This window comes from Notolepis coatsorum (assembly GCF_963971535.1).
Source record: "Notolepis coatsorum genome assembly, chromosome: 2".
Classification (NCBI taxonomy): Eukaryota; Metazoa; Chordata; class Actinopteri; order Aulopiformes; family Paralepididae; genus Notolepis; species Notolepis coatsorum.
Window position 1 is genome coordinate 205,333,817 of NC_140166.1, and position 13,749 is coordinate 205,347,565.

The 13,749-nt window shown below is 43.1% G+C and overlaps 1 protein-coding gene across 3 annotated transcripts in view; it reads left to right on the forward strand.

Annotated features, from left to right (window-relative positions):
- Positions 1-13,749, forward strand: part of LOC311224192 (arf-GAP with coiled-coil, ANK repeat and PH domain-containing protein 2-like) — a 77,895-nt gene that overhangs the window by 4,502 nt on the left and 59,644 nt on the right. The window lies entirely within an intron of this gene.

The following is a 13,749-nucleotide window of genomic DNA, read 5'->3' on the forward strand; positions in this document are numbered from 1 at the left end:
TTTATTATAATTTTTTCAGGAGGGGAGGGTGTCCCGTTTCGTAGTGACTAGTGAGCAATGGTAGGGGAAACACTGATAACCATGAGCAGTACCACGGGAATTATCAGAGAAAATCAGTTATTGGATGTGGCTGGAGAGGACATAGTCCATTGTGGAGAAACTGTTACCCTTCAAGATTGGCTTCCTAGTGACTGCGACTGAATCACTGTCTTAATACTTTACGACCATAGCCCTTATTCACAACTTACACAGTGGAGGGGACAGTCTTCCCTAAGATCCTTTAGCAAATATTCATCTTTAAACGATGATCTCAGCCAGTGTTATTCCTGAGGAGCGTGCGTCTAATGGTGGCTCTTACCACAGCGGGAACCCCGCCCCCCACATCAACACTGCCCCGCTCTCTAACAATGACAGGATATACGCCACAGCACTGAAGCTCGTCCCGAGTCTTGTGTTTTCCATCCAGTGAACACCAGAGTCAAACTGCTCCACTGCTAGTCCAACCGCCCCTCGTCATTTCCTGTTCAGAACCCGTTTTCCACTTGTCTCCTAAAGATCCAACTGGATGTAAACATCCTCACAACAGTTGTCATGAATGGCTCTGCGCGAGTTGGACTTTGAAATCAGGTGGCGTCTTTTGATGTGGACGTTCAAAGGATTGGTACCACAGGTCCAGTGTGGAGGGCCCCACAGAGGGCTCTATTGTGTCGGGAGAGTGGATGACTAACCTGTTAAACTACCTCACTCCCACACGCTTAACACACCAGCCTCGCTGGCTGGCTGGCTGCCAACGAGAGTCGCAGAGCTGAAAAGGCGACATGCTTTATTTGGCTATACTCAGTGAATCAACATTTACATTGTCTCCATGTGGAGATGAAGTACAAGTCTGTAACTCAGTGCCCCACCTCACATATGGTCATCTAGACTTTAGTGGGCGTGGGCGTGTGGGCTGACTAAGGGTTAACTGGCTCAATGCAGCTCCCCCATCATGTCTGTAATTCCTCTGTTTTACCGGGCAAAGGTTTTTCCTAGCATATGGTCTCTATTGTATACAAATCTTTTTTAGGTTTTGTTAAGAAAACTGGCCTAGAATCAGCTTCCCTCTACGTGATATCGGTTGAATGAAATAAAACTAGGATCCAAACATTCCCCCAGTGATGCTGAGTTGGCCTCTCTCTCACTGATGTGGTTTACCAGGCAAGACGGATTTTTCTTCTTCGTGGGCTTGCAGTCTCGCTCATACCGCACACGTGTCTTTATATAGCCCTACTTTGCCCTCACACCCAACAACACACACAACCCGGGATGTTTTGGTCCCTCAAGTTGGGCCTTTTCATTCAGCGACAAAGCTAAGTAATAATACACTGCTATTTCCCATTTCTCCTCTTCTAGAGTGTTCCTCTTGAGCCCGGCCTCATCTCAGAGGAAAAGCATCGCTGTAAGAGTCATAGATCACAACAAGTCCCCGGTCTGCCATAAAATACAAGAGGTCAGCGACTGTCCTGGCAGTGACTTGTCGGTCCTCGTCCTATCTGAAGGAGCGGAGTGTTGTGTAATGCTCAAGAGATGGAGGGCTGATTACCTCCTCTCCAGACTACTCCTCCTGGCGATGTCTGCCGCTTTGGCGGCAATTGCTCCTTATTTTTAGATGGCAGGAGTCAGATACCCGGTGTTTGGCCAGGATGCCTTTGTGGAGAAGACAGAATACCTGCATCTCCCAAGCAGTCCACTCATCATCCGTCACCTGGTTATCGCACCGAAAAGGCCTCTGATAGATGCAGGCTCCTTGACGACGCGGCAATGAAATGTTGCGATACGTCTGTATTACACTATTGGGAAGGAGACGAGGAGTGTTGTATTTTAGCCCATGGAAATGATTAGGTGTAGCCTTTACAGTGCTTAGCGGATGTATTAAGAAGTTGGATTTCTTAAAAGTCTAGAGAAATAGTTTTCTGGTTTCTCAGTGGTCCGAGGTATTTAGAAAACCTCTGTGCTAACTGGCACCAAGCTGGAAAATGATTTGCATGGTCAGCAGACTTGTGCCTCCCTCCCAAAATCCTCCTTGCTCTTTATAATGGATTCTGCTGTAGTATCTAGACTGTTAGCTATGGATTTAGGTCAGTAAAACTGCACTGTGTTGCAGATATCTTGTGTCGGAGGCGAGACACAAACTCGTATCTTCATGCTTGTCTTAGTATGCAGCTGGTATTGTGAAAACAGCTGCAGTATCTTTCTTCTTTCTATGTTTGAGTTTAAACAGCAAAATAACCAATTAAATCCCTCTCAGAGATACTAAGGAATTGGCAACAAAAACAAAGCTTTGATGCTTAACCTAAACTCTGCTATCTGTCTTCTAGGATAATAGGATATCTCAAGGTGATATCTCAAGGTTTGGATAAATCCTGTTTATTGAATTTTTTTACAAGCGTTTTTATGCTTTGTTTTAGGCTGTAGCTCTGTTTCCATACGTATTTTATGCACATGAAATATCTTATAACTTAGAAAAGCTACGAAATGGCAAAATCTGAAACTTGCTCAAAAACGTAAAACTTTTCTTTTATGTTGGCTTGAGGTGCTTTTTGGAAAATTTCACAAATAGGCGATGGAAACTCATTTATCAAATAAAGAGACGTATAGGATAAAGTCCTTATATGACTGGTCAGCTGTTTGGTCTGATTCCGTTGCACAAACTTTCTGAAATGATGCAGCAAAAGGCTGTCTGTAAATGATCTCCACCACAACCTCCCCAGATCTGTCACATGCGGTGGTGCGTCGGAGAGAACTGTCAAAATGTGCTGCTGCCGGGTAGAGATGTTCCGATACCATTTTTTCCTTCCCGATCCGATTCCGATACCTAAGCTTTGGGTATTGGCCGATACCGATACTGATCCGATACCAGTGCATACATAAAAAAATATATATATATTATATAAATTATAAAATTATTATTATTTTTTTTTTACAGCTACAGATACTGTTTTATATATACTGTTTTTAGTAATAACTAGAAAGTAATGGTATTTATTCAACAACAGGTGATTGTATAGATTAGTATTAGTATCATTAATTGACAACTATGCTCAATGAGTTCACCCACGGAAGGGTTGTTGGGACATTGGTTCTGCGGACGTTATACGCTGTTGCACTTCCTATCCAGCCTGCTCCCGTTCAGTTAGCTAGTAGCAGAGGCTCTGGCTAGGGATGGGTACCTTTCACATTTGAACCGATACCGGTACCTGTGAATCGATACCGGTACCCAACGGTACCTTTTTTCGGTACTTTAGTCTCAAGAAATTTAATTTACCTACCTCAGTCGCGTGTATGTTGTGATTTTCGGTGCAAAATAAATATTCAACATTCTCTTTTGAGACTCCGCCTCAGACTCCTTTGGCACTAAAAGCTAAACATTGTCACCGGTATGGCTGTCCGCAACATGTCATTAATTGCGTGCCTGTGTGCGAGAGTTCGATCAGTGATGACACTTAGGTTAGCCACGTTAACGTGAGCTAGATGGAAAGACTAACGTTACTGGTGGAAAAAGTGATTTACCTTGTAATACTCCTTTGCCAACTTGCTGTACTTTGCTTGCAGGTCTGCAGCCATTATTGCTGGATTATGAATAGTCCCAACTTTAGCCAAGGTAACCTTAAACTAAAACAAGCTTTTCAGCTAGCTCTTCAGCTAATGCTAATAACACCAGCAAGTGAGCTCCCCCACGCTCTGTTGGGACGATGGCATTTAAGAAAGTATCTGCTGTTAAAATGACAAACAGCATTGACACTTTAATTCACGGCCGATTAAAAACACGTTTGTTTTATAATGCTCACTCTCAGCAGGAGGATACCGCACGTGTTGTTGATAAATTACGTCATGGTATCGGAGCATAGAATTCAAGTGTACTCGCCGATACCGATTATTTAGGCTGTATCGGAGGCATTTCCGATACTGGTATCGGTATCGGAACAACTCTACTGCCGGGGCGACCAGAAGTAACGTGTAGTGGAGCAAACGGGGAGCGAAATGAACTTTTTGACTCACCGGCCAGTGGCGGGTAGATGGGAAGAATCTACCCGCCAAGCATATTTCTTACCTGCCAACTTTTTTTTGATTAAAAAAATAATAATAATTATTTTATATAATTTTTTTTTTAAATAAAATATATATATTATATAATCATACTTGTAGTTGTATTATCTGCGAGACATCGCCACCTCGCTGTCTGCAAACAGCTCCACTGTCTGTGTGTATACTCAAGTGGCCTCCAGCTCCAGCAAGGATTCTCTGGCTCTGCAGCTGGACCCTAAACTCTACATTTCGCATGAAAGGATTCTCAGCTATTATTTAGTTTACTGAGACATTTCGTAGTGACTAGTGAGCTAACGTGGGCTAACGTGAGCTACCTAGCCAACGGAGGTATTATGCACTGGACTATTGCTGGAGCAGTTGTTGATGTCGGGAGCTATCAGTAGCTAGCCGGCTGGATAACGTTACACAATGCCTCATGTATTAAACTAAAAGTGAATAGTTGACTGGGTCATTTTGTAACAGTAGCTAACATTAGCTCACGGAGGTCCCTCTGACTAGACTAACGTCACGGTGACTGTCCGAGGCAATAGCCTCCGTTTACATGCAGCATACAGAAACGGGTGCGGGAGGGGTAGGAGGAGCAGTGCGCGGTGCGCTGCATGTCTGTGCTGAGACAGCGAGTGAGAACATGATTTTCGGTTTTCACATGACTATTTGATTGCCCGCCACACGGTGGGCAGACCTCTCAGTGGAAGTCGTCAAACGTAAAAACTGACCGCCAATGGCGCTTGGCGGGCTCTAGTTTCGCCCCCTGGGAGCAAATGTAATATGTTCATTATAATTAGAGATGTCCGATATTATCGGCCTATCGATATTATCGGCTGATATTGGCATTCAAATGTAATATCGGAAATTATCGGTATCTGTAAATATATATTTGTATTTATATAAAAAAAATTATTTAACCTTTATTTACCCAGGCAAGCAAGTAAGAACAAATTCTTACTTTATTTATTGTCAAAAGTATGCATAATGCTGTGTTTCCCCTGAAAAAATTGTCTAGTAGCGGCGGTCCTAATTCAGCAGTGGCGCAGCGCTATAGGGGAAACACTGTAATGTTGTGTTAATTCCACAACAAGAGATAATGTTAACACTAACATTACCACTGTAAGCCTATGGAGATGTTTACCTTCTTTGCAGGGCTATAACTTTTTTAAATTTTTATTGCTATATTGACATTACTATGGCCCATTCAACATCGATTATCTATCGTTCAGGATGTGGGAACGTTATACCTTTTCTTTCATACATTCATACAAAAATACCTTCTAGAATATAAGTATGTTTTTATCGTTTTCTGCAGTAATTCCTAGAACGTGAGTTATAGGCCTAAACGCATATATAGATTATCGATTGGCGTTTCTTCCCTATACACGCTATATTAAAAAATTCAACTGTATACGATCGGTATACGTTATGCTTCATCATGCGTGGAGGAAAGGGGGGGGGGGTCGTTTATAATTCCCCGATCATCAGTAAATGCTTTATGTAGGTTGGGTGATATATTGATCAGATCGGTTTGCTCACAAGGAAACTCACAATTGGGTTGAAAATAACGTTATATTCCTCTTACCGTGGGTCAAAGAGACTGGCGGTCAAAGATCCCAGGTATACGACGCCGATCGCCTGGGCCTAACAAAAATAATGGTTTGGTTCCGGTTGCCGACCGACCCTGCCGATTTAGGTGCGACCCAATTTATTTTATGAGTTTAAAAAAATATATATTAAAAAAAAAAAAAAATTATTTTTTTATTTTTTTATGCAATAAAGTTTCATACAAATCTTAGTCAAACCTTTAGTATTATGAATATTAAACATGCTGGCAGAGTACATGCATCCATGTTGTTGTGAACATTTTAATTAAATAAAGAAATTCCCTATCCATAGTCGCCGTGGGAAAATTCCCTACCTACCCATGGCCTTAACTGACAACCAACAGGAACCAAACAATATTTTTTGTTATGCCCTAGGTCCATTTCCGGTTTGTATGTCGCAATAAACGCGGAAATCATATAGATTATTAAGTTTAGAAAGCAATCCATTATGTACATTGTGTCTGTCGGGAGTCATGCAACGATATCTGACGGCCGGATGAGTTTAATCGACGCACATCAGCCATATCCTGTAGGTGAGTGTAACTCGCCCGACCATCCACCAGGCGGCGGTATTGAGCCGTCGTTGCCGTCACCTATAGGGTCCAGCTGCAGCCGGTGTATATATGAATTATGAATGCCATGGCGAAAAAATTAAATATTGATCTCAATAACGCTGTACAGCGAGGTCTGGTGCTCAACGCATGGCGGCCAATAACGCTGTACAGTGTTTTTGGCGGAGAAAGTGTTAATTACCTGAAATGATTATGTTTTTTTTGCATATATCGGTATCTGTTGATATCGGTATCGGAAATTAAGAGTTGGACAATATCGGTATATCGGTAAAAAAGCCAACATCGAACATCCTTAATTATAATGTTGTTATATTTAGTCTGTTGGGAGCAGCGACATATATGAAATATATAACACTAGTGGTGCGACAGTGGCTCAGGAGGTAGAGCAGTCCTCTGGTATTCGGAAGGTTCCCGGTTCGATTCCAGCTCCTCCTGGGCAGCGTGTCTAAGTAGGGTTGCACTTGCACGATACACCGATACTAGAAAAGTATTGCGATAACCAGCTGTTCAATACTCCATTTTATTATAAATTCTTTTGTATCTACTTTTTTTCTCCTTATTTTTCCTCTCATCCCAATTTCGCTGTTTCCAATTCTCCCCTCCCCTGTCTTGAACGTTGCTTGCATATGCCCCCCACAGGTCGGTCGTAGGGAGGATAGAAGCCTTGCATCACGTGTCCCCTCCGGTACACGAGATGGCAGCCTGTCACCTGCCAGCGCGGACTCTCATTGGCGAGGTGTTTAATGTAGTTATCATGCGTGAAATGTAGTTCATGCGTGAAATGTTTAAAGCCCAACTTGCAGGTTAAACCCTACTCTGCAATTATGGGTAGTTTACATCATTGGTATCTAATTTAATGATTTTTTTTTTTCCATTTGACGCCGGAAATTTCACTCAGAAATGGTTAAAAAGGTCCACGCACGAATAACATGCATGAGCAAATCTAAAAGCTTATCAGACGCTAGCACGGCCGTGACGTCACTTCAGGAAACGTATGCCTTATGCCCGTCCGGGTCATAGTACTACTCGATATATGGCGCTGGCTAACGTTAGCATTATGTCTACTGTCGTGAACCATTTTAGATCGGGGCATGTAGAGGAGTTTGGGGAACGAGTAAAATCATGTGCAGGTCCTCTTCTCAGACCTGTGTGGCAAAGCACTGCACACGCATCATGCAAGCTACACGTCGCTGCATGTTGATCAATGGTGGCCCACTCGGTGCATCACAGTGGACTACTATTGTGCTAACAACGTGCCGCGGCGTCCGGCTTGTCGGCCAGCATGAGTGCCCGATTTGGGGTGGTTCTCGCCTCTTTGTGTGCCCCCGTCCTCGCGGGTGTCCTCCCGGGGAGCTTGTGGACGCGACAACAGCGGTGGCGGTAGGGTGTTTGAGCCTGTAGCGTTAGTTAGCTCATAGCTATCGTGTACCACTAGCGTTACGGGCTCGAGCACCCTACGGCTGCCGCCGTTGTCGCGTCCATGGGCTCCCCGGCAGGGTACCCGTGGGGACGGGGGTGTACAGAGAGGAGAGAACCATTTTGGGTCGGGCATTCATGCCGGCCAGCGAGCCGGACGTCGGGATATGTTGTTAGCACAATAGCTACCAAGCTAAGCTATGTTAGCTACTAACGTTATATACACTATGTTATGTACAACGACACAATGATTTACATTATTACAAATATGGTAACGTGGTTGTGGCTTTTACAAATAGTGGTTAGCTTTAGAGATGGATGGCTATGATCACGGAGCAATAGTTTTGTTAGGTGAAACGGATACATTTTCATTCGGCTAGTAGTAGCAAGGCTCTCTGCCTGCAGTGCCTGCCACTAGCTGTGTGTGACTCTCGGAGCCCCCTGGTGCCCTGCACCTGTTGTGACGACATCATTTCGATTACACTCGCACGTTATGAACCATTGATTAAAATATCCACGTGCGTGGTGATTGTGTTGGGCAGACAAAATGTTTGATAAAAACGCTAAAACTGGGTCAATTTCAATAATTTTTTTTCCTTCTTCATGAAAGTCACCGTTGGCCTAGTCCACATTGTTTATTGAACAAAAATACAACATGCAAGTTGGCCTTTAATGTAGTTATCTTTCTTCCGGCATGGCATCTGGAAAACTATCTTTGGATGTTTTAAAATGCTCTCGCTTTCTTCAACAACGCCACAGAGCTAGGTATACGTACGGTTTGATGCATAATAATTTTTCTCATAGCCTAGTAATGTATTGGGCAGAGTACTTGGTAATAGAGCTGTGAATCTTCACTGGCCTCACGATTCTATTCGTTTTAGCTGTTCACGATTTGATTAGATTCTACGATGCATCTCGATGCAGCTCAATAATATATTACATCCTCAATTTTATAATCTATACATGGCTACTTTTTCATCAATTAATACAAGCAGTCAGATACATTTACTTTTATTTAGAAAGTTCTTAAATCAGAATGTCAAAATAAATGTCTTTACTAGTGTTGCATGATATACAGATACTAGAAAGATACCTCGATACCCAGCTGTTAACAGTTCAATACTCTTTTTATTAGTATCAGTATTAGTATCAATACTTTTAGAATAGCCTGATGCTGTATTTTCTATGAGTTGAGTGGATGCATGACCAGAGCACTAGCTTTAATAATACAATAATAATATTAATAATAATAATATATTTGATTTGTACGGCGCTTTATAGTTGTGGAGCAAATCCCAAAGCGCTACATTGTAAAAGAACACAAAAGCTAGCAAGAGAGTACATTTCTTATTTTTTATTTTAATAATCGATTATGTTCTGTCACTGCATCGATGCTGAATCGTCCATGTCCGCATCGCAATGCATCTTAGAATCGAGAAATGTCCACACCCCTACTTGATAATGCAGTGAATTCCAAGGCTGAGGACTGCCTGTGATTCTGAGCCTCTCTCTCTCTCATTAGTGTGTGGACTCTCTCTCTCCTGCTGCTCATTATCCAGACTCACACTGCTGGACGTTGTCCAAGGTCATAGCTGTGAATCAACGGCCTACATTTTCAAGTTGCAAAAGTCCCTCCTCCTCTTATCCTCTCTGTCAGCACTTCACCCCGCAGGCCAGGGTTTTGAGATGAAATGAAAACAGTTGAGTTTCTCATGGCCAGACAGAAAAGCCGTGAAGTGCCATAGAGAATTAGGTTAGTCCTACATTGCTCAGGCTAATTGTTTTTTTGGAGTTGTTTTTGCTGCTATTGGTTAATAACTAGTTATCCCACAGGCTCTCTCACGGAGGTTATGGAGAGATACTATAGGTCTGTGATGAAATAAGTCTTTTCGCTTCATTGATTAGTCCAGTCAAGATATTTGTATCTTGGCTTTTGTGATGTCTGATGTCTCTGTGTAGTCATTGTCCTCATCCCCATATGGTTGCTTCCATAGCTGCTTTTAGCCCAGGCCTGAGTCTTCTAGTTCTAGGGAGGGCCCATACAGAACTTCCATAGCTGCTTTTAGCCCAGGTCTGAGTCTTCTAGGGAGGGCGCCCATCCAGGACTTCCATAGCTGCTTTTAGCCCAGGTCTGAGTCTTCTAGGGAGGGCCCATCCAGGACTTAGCTGATTTTAGCCCCAGGCCTGAGTCTTCTAGGGAGGGCCCATCCAGGACTTCAATAGCTGCTTTTAGCCCAGGCCTGAGTCTTCTAGGGATGGCCCATCCAGGACTTCCATAGCTGATTTTAGCCCCAGGCCTGAGTCTTCTAGGGAGGGCCCATCCAGGACTTTCCCATCATCACCACATCTTTTCAGCATGACCCCATTATGATTCAGAGTGATAAATCAATGGAATTGACCCAGACGCAAACGGCTCATTACCAACATGTAATTTACATTTTGAGCAGTTTCCTACTCTGTCCTATGGAGCAGATTGAACTCCATATTGCTGTTGACCCGTCCACTGGCCTCTCTGTGTCTGTTAAAATGCTCATCTCATTTAGCTTTCTTTGACTTTGAAGCATTTTGAGCCATGCTGCTGTTTCATTCTGTGATATCTAGGTAATTCATTCCAAGTAATGTCCGGGTCTCTCCTCTGTTTAGGTTACCCTGCACACTCTCTTTAGCTGTCTTTCCTTTCAAAGGCCAACTGTCCACAGTTTTTGTCACTTGAGAGCTACCCACGGCTAGCCTGTGTCCACAAATAGCATTGTTTCTGTGCACGTAAGGAAAACTCTGACCAACTATGTTACATTTGTGCTAGGGATGTCCTGCATATATCGGTATCGGAAATTAAGAGTTGGACAATATCTGTATATCGGTATCGGTAAAAAGCAAATATCGAACATCCCTAATTTGTGCTCAAGGCAGGGTTGGAAATGTACTTTTTCTATACAGGTTTTTCCCTTGTGATTTTTGTGGGTATTCTTTCTGCATTCACAGGGACATTTGTTTTAAACCTTTAAAATGTTTTAAAGACGGGCGGCTACGCGGCGCAGTGGGCAAGGCGCTCGCAACGAATGCTGGAGACTAGGCTCAAACAGGATGCCTCCTGTTCGAGCCCCGCTCTCCACATTGCTTTCAGTTTAGCTGGTCATCCACAGTAATACACATTGGCCGTATTATGGGGAGGGAAACTGAAGGGTGGGGATCGGGCGTTGTGGACAGCGACTCCTACAGGTCGGTTGGTGCGCCTGCGCAGTAGAATCAAGAAGCGACGGGGGCGGGCCCCTCCAAAGCCCAGACCCCCGACGCTGAAAGATCGAGCCACGCAGGTGAAAAGATGCGACGGCTGTTACCTCGAGTATCTGAGGGGACTCGTGCTATGTATGACTTAGTCCACATTGCAACCGGCTTGTGGGAGGCAAGAAACAACGTTCGAAGACAGGGGAGGGTTGAATTGGACGATATGAAAATTGGGATGGGAGAAAAATTGAAAATGGGAGAAAAAGTGGATAAAAAAAAAGATTTTTAAAGACAAACTTTCACATCATGAGAATTTACCAATGCTTGTTTAAACGGAGATAAACTTCCACAGTGAGAATCGTGAACCTTTTTTCTTTTTTTATTATTATTTTTTATATTCTTTTAATAATAACCAGCACTTTGCCTTTTTTATTATAAAAATTGTTTGCACCCGTAATCCCCCTCCTGAATCTCCCCAAGGGGATCAACAAAGGAATATCTTATCTTATCTAATTTCTGAACTTTATGGGGCATCTTTGCTAGCCTGGTGTCAGGAATGTATCGCAAGTGTTTACGTGGACACTTGGATCAGCAACTTGCATCTTGCTGATAAAGCCCAAGCGCTAAGTCCACTGAGGGAGATGAGGATGAGGAAGAAGAGGCTTGTTTAGTGAATGTCTTGTCAGTGCATGTTGACAGGTCTACGACAGGCTGCGTCTTGTTTTTCTCTTGACACAGAGCAGATGTTCGCAGCCTGTCAGCGAGCGTGGTAAAAGCTGGGCATGGGAACAGCTGGAGGGGGTTTGGTTAGTTAAGGCCACCCGCTGGTACCCTGGGTGTCACTCTAATCCCCAGCGCTCTATCTGTCCACCATTCACCCCCAGCACACACAATGTCACTCGCACGTACAGCTCACTCTCGTTTGATTATGCTCAGTTCAACCCCAGTAGCGTTACACTGTTATGAAACAACCCTGTTGGAAGTATATAAGCCCATCTTCCCTCCAAGTGCTGCCACCACACGCTCCTTCAGACCATCACTGACCCTATCGGAACATGATTATTTCTGATGAAGAACAGTGTCTTTCAGGAGGATGTGTGTAGCGGCCGAGATAAGCTCTCTCGCTACACACGTCGACGAGACTTGCTCTTTTTCGCTGCTCTGAGGAAATGCCTCGCCAGGACTTAATACACCATTACGAGACCCCTTTGTTGTTCTTGCATGTTCTTTATGCTCTTAATGCACAACAGGGCTTGGTTTGACTTAGAAGTGGCATTCCATTACGAGACTAAATTGCGGTAGAAAAGCCAAGCCTCCATCACATTTGCTCAGATGAGCTGCTGGCTGATCAACCAGCAGCAGCTAATCGGAGGAATTGGCTTACTGAACCTGTCAGTCCAAGTATCTGCTAGGCCGGTGGTTCTCAACCTGGGGGTCTGGACCCCCCAGGGTGTCGCAAAGTGTTTTTTGGGGGGTCGCAAAAATCACATTTATTATCTTTGGAATATTTGAAGTCTAAAGCCCGCCTCCAGTTATTAATCAAGTTAAATAGCCCAAAAGCCTGTGAAAGTTCACCATTCTGTCTATGCTTAACTATGTAGGTTGTGAATAAGCATTCTTCGGGGGTCCAAACCAAAAGGGCAAGTCTTATCTCAATTGGCAGTGCTGAGTAATATAATAAGATAAGATACAATATTCCTTTATTGATCCCCTTTGGGAAATTCAGACTTCATACCAGCATGTGGGAGAGGAGGGGGAGGTACAGGTATGGGCAGGGTAATAGTAGAAGACATAAATATAGGCAATACAATTATAGTAAAGATCTTTTTGAAAGCAGTGTAACCAATATAATTAACTCTGAATATAGGCATATGAGCAAGTAAGCCTAAATCAAAGGTGCAGATGAGGGTCTGTATGCCCTATCAGTTATAAATATTTTATGTTATACTGTATTATACGTTACAATAAATATGGTCAATAACACTTAGAATGTTTGAATATATAGCTGAGTAGTATAATGGGAGCTTGAGAGACATAGAAAGCCCTAGAGAGCACTCTGCATATTCCTGGTAAATTATGTCGATACAATGCTATAGGAAAGCAGATCACAGGTTGCTTCAGTAAAGACTTGGAGGTTTTCTGGAGAATAGAGGTTGGTTATAGCAAGGTGGTCTTATAACCATATATGACCATATAAAGTGGTCATATAATTAATTGTCTATTGTGCGCATTCTGGACAAAGTGCTACTAAATGATCAGTGTGGATTTGATAGCCTAGCTGCTGTCTCTTTATCCCCTTTCCTCTACAGACTGATTTAATGCTCCGATACGTTTTGATATTATTTAGCATCATAATTAAGCTGCACTGAGATTGCTGCAGTGACTCTCTGCTAGGATTATGATGTCATACCAGTTTCCTCTTCCACTGCCTTGGCATTCCAACATGCTCAGGGGGGGTGTTTGTTCCTGGGTAGGCCAAGCTGTGCTTTCATTCTGTCACATTATGATGAGTAAAATGCCAGATCTGGACCCAAGGCGTTACCCGATCGGGTATATCTCAATCTGGCCTCCCCTCCTGCTGTGTGTGTCTGTGCTAGTCTGTATGTGTCTGTGTGCTACTCTGTCTGTGTGCTACTCTGTGTCTGTGTTGTCTGTGCTAGTATGTGTGTGTGCTAGCTAGTAGGGATGGGCATTTTAAAGAAAAATCCAGATCGATTGATCGCATGCTATACTCGATTGATCGTGTATTACTTGAAAAGAAAAAGAAAAGAAAAAAAAGAAATAATAATATATTATATATATTTCTTTACTTATTTTTGTTCATTCACGTATATATGTTTAAGGAAACCAACAAA